Here is a 6,680-nt window from a genome sequence, read left to right on the forward strand (position 1 = left end):
ACGTGAGTAAAATCATTCCTTTTTAATGTGGTACTCAGCACTGCTCCAGGTTCAATTATAAGGGCAAAATGTATACTCTGCATTCCTTCTTTGTTTTTTCTTCTCTTTGTTCTTAAGGTACTATTTCTTCCCTAGTGCCCAATAACCTTCCTTCACCGTGGTGATCAATTTTTATTTTGACCCTTTCATATTCTACCCCCTAATCACAATCAAAATGCACCTATTCTGTCCAGGCCTTTCAAGGTCTGACAAATTAAGATTATTAAGGCTGCAATGTTAATGGCATAAGTAACTCTTTCCAGATTGATCAATGAGGAATGCTTTGGGCAACAAGTAACAGCAATATCAGCAATGACAAAATCAACAACAACAATAAAAAACTACAGTGATACAAACTACTTAAGGTAGAGCAGCATCAAGTTGGTTTGGTGGCTTACCCATGTCACCAAATATCTAGGCTCTTTCTACTGTTATGTTTGACCATACTTAGTATATGGAATTTGGTCCATTGGCTGGTTGCTTCATGACTGCAAGACAGCTTTCCCAGTTCCAAGCATCACAATAAAAAGAAAACATTTGAATGTGGGATGTGATAGAAATGAAACCAAAACGGACTTTCTCCTCATGTACCTTGTTCCTTTTATCAGAAGATACGGACTTTTCATGAGCCCCAGAAAAATTTCCCTTATATTTCATTGACAAGGGAGAATAGGAAAGTGAGTCTCAGGCTTTTTCAGACTCAGGCTTTTTAAGTGGAGGAGGGCCAGAGAAGAAAGGAATTGGCAATGGTTTCTAGGAAGCAAACTAAATGTGGCTGCCATACCAGATGATATGCTTGAGACTAAACAGAGATCTGAAGGGTTTACATATCAAAAAGGAGCAGCAACAACTAAATTGAGTCTGTGGTGGTTTGCAAATCTTTCTTTCCTACCCAACTGTGGATTTGGGGTGGATAGAGCCTGTCTTATTCATGTTATTTCTGCTTCAGAAATTTAATAAATAGTCATGGAACAAATGAAGACAAAACACGAAAATCTCCTTGAATGGATTCCACAGGAATTCACTTCATGCTTCACAACTCCAACACACTCAGCCCTCACAGGACATTTTAATCTGAAAAAAGGTATCAAGATTCCTGTATGAATTCGAGAAGGGGACAGGTATTTCATAAAGTATTGCCAGGCTGAGAAGCGATTAATCTGGGGAATCAACATTTAGTCAAAATGATATATTAAACTAATGCAGAGAATGGATTTCAGTGATGCTTTTGGACTCTAAAATTCCACAAGAATAATATTTGTAGTAAACAAGAGCAGCTTATGTTGTACTTCTTGTTCTTATTTTTTTAATTTATTTATTTGAGAGAGAGAGAGAAAATGAAAGTGGGGAGAGGGGCAGAGAGAGAGGGAGAAGGAGAGAATCTCAAGCAGACTCCCCACTGAGCATGGAGCCCAAGATCATGACCTGAGCCAAAACCAAGAGTCAGACACTCAACCAAATGAGCCACCCAGGTGCCCCACTTCTTGTTCTTGTTAACCTTTACTACTCTGTTATATGATTTTCCCTATCATTATTGTCCTTTACACTGCTTGATAATAGAATAAAATTGGGAGAAATTACTCAGGATTTAAATGAAATAAGTTCAAGAAAATAAGAAAACTGAAACCTCTTGGAGTAAGGCCTGTCCTCTTAAGAAATGTTCCTTTGGTTGAAAAAAAGAAAAAAATGAAACTATGGAGAAGGAAATTTGGAACTGTGTGCATTTGGACTTGAACTGAGTGGGTCATTTGGTACCTTGACCTAGTTTGAAAATCCTTTCAAGTATCAGAAAAATAAATGGAAGATGGAGTAGAAAGAGAGAAGAAAATTAAAGTTTTCAAATTGAAGTGTTAACAAATAGTTCATCTTATTTAATCACAACATTCTCTGGAGGCAGCTATTATTATCCTCACTTACAGTAAGGAACCTGAATAAAGAATACATAAGTAACTTGACTAAGGTTACAAAATGGAAAAATCAGAATCTACACCAAAGTCTGCCTGCCAAATCTATGTACCTTTTACTTCTACTAAACAGGGAAAGCGTAACCATCACACATACCCAAAATAGGTGTATTCTTCAGAAGGGTTCTATAAAACAAAAAAGATGTAAAGCCCAGTTAAAATGATAGCAGTTCTCTGAAATAAGAAATGTCCTATCATGCACAGAGCAATCACAAAGCAATGACAAAGAAAACTAACTGAGCAGAGATTACCAAAAAAGTGTGTGTGGGGGGGGTGATCCATGTAATAGGGAGATAGCTAACGTAGTCCTTGAAGAGTGAGGGGGAAGGAAGGGACTGTGAAATAAGGGAGGAAGTGAAGGGAAAAGGGAAGTAGGACAGAAGAGGGATCAGGGCAATGGAGTGATGAAGAGGAGACTGGCTGGGCAGGAAAGAAACCATTAGAAAATTCCAATACACAAAAAGCTACTTTTGGCAGAAGAGCTTGTGTCACAGTGACCGAGATGAAATCATTTGAAGGAAGAAGGAAGAGATCAATTTTCTACTAACAAAAGTAATTCTTCCCTATTGTATGTCTTCTGAGCGCAATCCTAATGGCCCAAATATCAGAGAGAATCTGAGGCTGTAAGTACTCTCCTGGTTGAATTTGTTACATTTCTTCCGCATTCAATTATTAGGTACAGCTGCCACTAACATTTCACCTCTGCCAATCATCCCTCAAGTAAGTCCATGGGTCAAGCATTTTACTATTTGATTTTTTAATCCTTAATATCCCTGAATTTGATCTTAACCTGTTTGTATTTCTCAGCACTTATAGCAACAGTGGTCTTATTCTAGCCATGATTTTTAATGCTTCTGATTTTATCATTCCCTTTATTTTGAGCCAGCTCCCACTGACTCACGAGTATATCATACCTATAAATCTCTAAAACTCAAATTGACATATCCCAATAACAGGTTTCTTGATGTGAACTCAGGAGGTAAAAATCAGTTTACTGTTAGAGTAAGTAAACACACTATAACAGGAAGTAGATGAGATTTTAAGGCTCTAGGTTGAAGACACACTCTAAGTTTATTGAACCACCAGTGAGCCAACAACATTGGAAGCTGGCCTCTTCCCTTCAGACCTACTGAAGGATGCTAGGAAAGACAGATTATTCCCTACGCTGCCAATAGGGAGGAAATTAATCTCTGAAATGAAATGAATCTTCTTTCCCAGGAATGCAAAGTAAGATGAGAATTATGGAATCTGGCTAAGATATCATAATGGTAGTATCTGATCTATGGGAAAGAAATTTTAACACAGTTGGGGGACAGTTGACTGCAAAAAATAAAGCTACATCATATTATCACTTTCCCTGAATTAAAAATATTCAACAAACTGGTTCCAGGAACTAAAATGGTAAATTTTAAAATCATGTAACTCATATCCACATCAATTAAGAATTCTTTTAAAAACAGAATTACCCTACTTATAGCAGACAAAATAGATTTTAAAACAAAGACTGTAAGAAGAGACAAAGAATACTGCATAATGATAAAGGGAACAATCCAACAAGAGGATATAGCAATTATAAATATTTGTACATCCAATATGTGGGCACCTAAATATACAAAGCAACCAGTAACAGACACAAAGGAAGAAATTGACAGTGATACAGAAACAGGAGGGGACTTTAACACTGCACTTATGGATACATCATCCAGAAAGAAAATCAACAAGGAAACGGTGGCTTTCAATGACATATTGGACCAGGTGGACCTAATAGATATATTCAGAACATTCTATCTAAAAACAGCAGAATATACATCCTTTTCAAGTGCCCAGAGAATATTCTCTGGAACAAATCATGTTAGGCCACAAAACAACTCAGCAAAATGAAAAAGACTGAGGGCGCCTGGGTGGCTCAGTCGTTAAGCGTCTGCCTTCGGCTCAGGTCATGATCCCAGGGTCCTGGGATCGAGTCCCACATCGGGCTCCCTGCTCAGCGGGAAGCCTGCTTCTCCCTCTCCCACTCCCCCTGCTTGTGTTCCTGCTCTCGCTATGTCTCTCTCTGTCAAATAAATAAATAAAAAATCTTAAAAAAAAAAAAAATGAAAAAGACTGAAATCATATCATGCATCTACTCTGACCACAATGGTATGAAACAAAATCAATCATAAGATAAAAATCTAGAAAGAACACAAATACATGGGGAGTAAATAACAAGCTACTAAACAATGAATGGGACAACCAAGAAATCAAAGAAAAAATTTTAAAAATATATTAAGAAAAATAAATATAACACAATGTTCCAAAATCTTTGGGAGGCAGCAAAAGCTGTCCTAAGATGGAAAATTATAGCAGTACAGGCCTACCTCAAGAAACAAACAAAATCTCAGGGGCGCCTGGGTGGCTCAGTTGGTTAAGCGACTGCCTTTGGCTCAGGTCATGATCCTGGAGTCCCGGGATTGAGTCTCGCATCGGGCTCCCTGCTCGGCAGGGAGTCTGCTTCTCCCTCGGACCCTCCCCCCTCTCATGTGCTCTCTTTCTCATTCTCTCTCTCTCTCAAATAAATAAAATCTTTAAAAAAAAAAAAAAAGAAACAAACAAAATCTCAAACAACCTAACCTTACACCTAAAGGAGTTAGAAAAAGAATAAATAAAACCCAAAAGCAGTAGAAGGAAGGAAATAATAAAGATTAGAGCAGAAATAAAAGAAATAGAGTCTAACAAAAAGCCCAATAGAACAGATCAATGAAACCAGGAACAGGTTCTTTGAAAAGATCAGCAAAATTGATAAACCTTTAGCCAGACTCATCAAGGAAAAAAGACAGAGGACTCAAATAAAGAGAATCAGAAATGAAGGAGGGGAAATAACAACTGACACCACAGAAATACAAAGGATTATAAGAGAACATTACAAAAATTATATCCTAACAAATTGGATAATCTAGGAGAAATGGTAAATTCCTAGAAACATATAACATACCAAAACTGAAACAGCAAGAAATAGAAAATTTGAACAGACTGATTACCAGCAAAGAGATCGAATTAGTACTCAAAAAACTCCCAACACAAAAAAGTCCAGGACCAGATGGCTTCACAGGTGAATTCTACAAAAATTTATTTTTTTTTAATTTTATTTATTTATTTGAGAGAGAGAGTGCAAGAGAGAGAGAGAGCACGAGCAGGGTGGGGGGCAAAAGGAGAAGCAGACTCCCTGCCGAGCAGGGAGCCCAATGCAGGACTCGATCCCGGAACACTGGGATCATGACCTGAGCTGAAGGCAGACACTTAACCAACTGAGCCACCCAGGTGCCCTCTACCAAACTTTTAAAGAAGAGTTAATACCTATTCTTCTCAAGCTATTCCAAAAAAACAAAGAGTAAGTTAAGCTTCCAAATTCATTCTATGAGTTCAGCCTTACCCTGATACAAAAACAAAAACAAACAAAAAAAACCTACGGAAAAAAAAAGAACTATAGGCCGATATCTCTGATGAACAAAGATGCAAAAATCCTCAACAAAATCATTCACCACGATCAAGTGGTATTTATTCCAGGGATACAAGGGTATTCTGATATTTAAAAATCAATCAACATGATATATCACATTAACAAGAGGAAGGATAAAAAATTTATGATCATCTCAACAGATGCAGAAAAAGCATTCAACATAAAAACTCCCAACAAAGTAGGTTTAGGGGGAACATACCTCAACATAATCAAGGCCATATATGAAAAACCCACAGCATACATAAAACTCAATGGGGAAAAACAAAGAGCTTTCCCCCAAAGGTCAGGAACAAGACAAGTATGTCCACTCTTACCACTTTTATGCAGCATAGTACTGCAAGTTTTAGCCACAGCAGTCAGACAATGGATTTTTTCTAAGTATATTATTGATTGCACAGGGATCATCAGACAATAAAATGTTAATCAATTATTGTCAAATACCAAAGGTCAAATTTCTTTTTTTTAAGATTTTATTTATTTATTTGACAGAGAGAGAGAGAGAGAGCACAAGCAGGGGGAGTGTGAGAGGGAGAAGCAGGCTCCCTGGTGAGCAGGAAGCCAAATGCGGGGCTCGATCCCAGGACCCTGGGATCATGATCTGAGGTGAAGGCAGACACCCAACTAACTGAGCCACCCAGGCACCCCAAAGGTCAAATTTCAAAGTAACCCCCACCCTCTTTTTCTAGAAAAATATTTTTCAACAGGGACATCTTTTCTTAAATAGGCCAGATCCATGACAGACTTTTTATTTTCTAAATTTTAATTCCAGTATAGTTAACATACAGTGTTATGTTAGTTTCAGGTATACAATATAGTGATTCAACAATTCTGACTGGCTTACCTTCAAATATGGTGAATACATAGAGTGGGGACAAAGGAGATCTAGTTACGGCTTAGCCCAGGGCCACAAACAACTCATGACTGAACATCAGACAATTCCAAAATTCCTCAGCTATGCCAGGCCATGGAGCATTTCTCTCTCAAGCTTCCATCTACCTACTCTCATTCTACTTACAAGGAGCATTTATAGTCTACTGTGAATTCTGGTCAGAAACGTGAGAAAAGCAGGGAACAATTGTGGATGAAAACCATCCAGGTGGGTGTTTTCAGAACTGTGCTGTGAGGGAGCTCAAGGGACCAAGGAGGAGGAAGAATTAAGGGGGTGGGTCTGGCCCCCGTCC

Source organism: Neomonachus schauinslandi, chromosome X (assembly GCF_002201575.2).
Source record: "Neomonachus schauinslandi chromosome X, ASM220157v2, whole genome shotgun sequence".
In the NCBI taxonomy this organism is placed as follows: domain Eukaryota; kingdom Metazoa; phylum Chordata; class Mammalia; order Carnivora; family Phocidae; genus Neomonachus; species Neomonachus schauinslandi.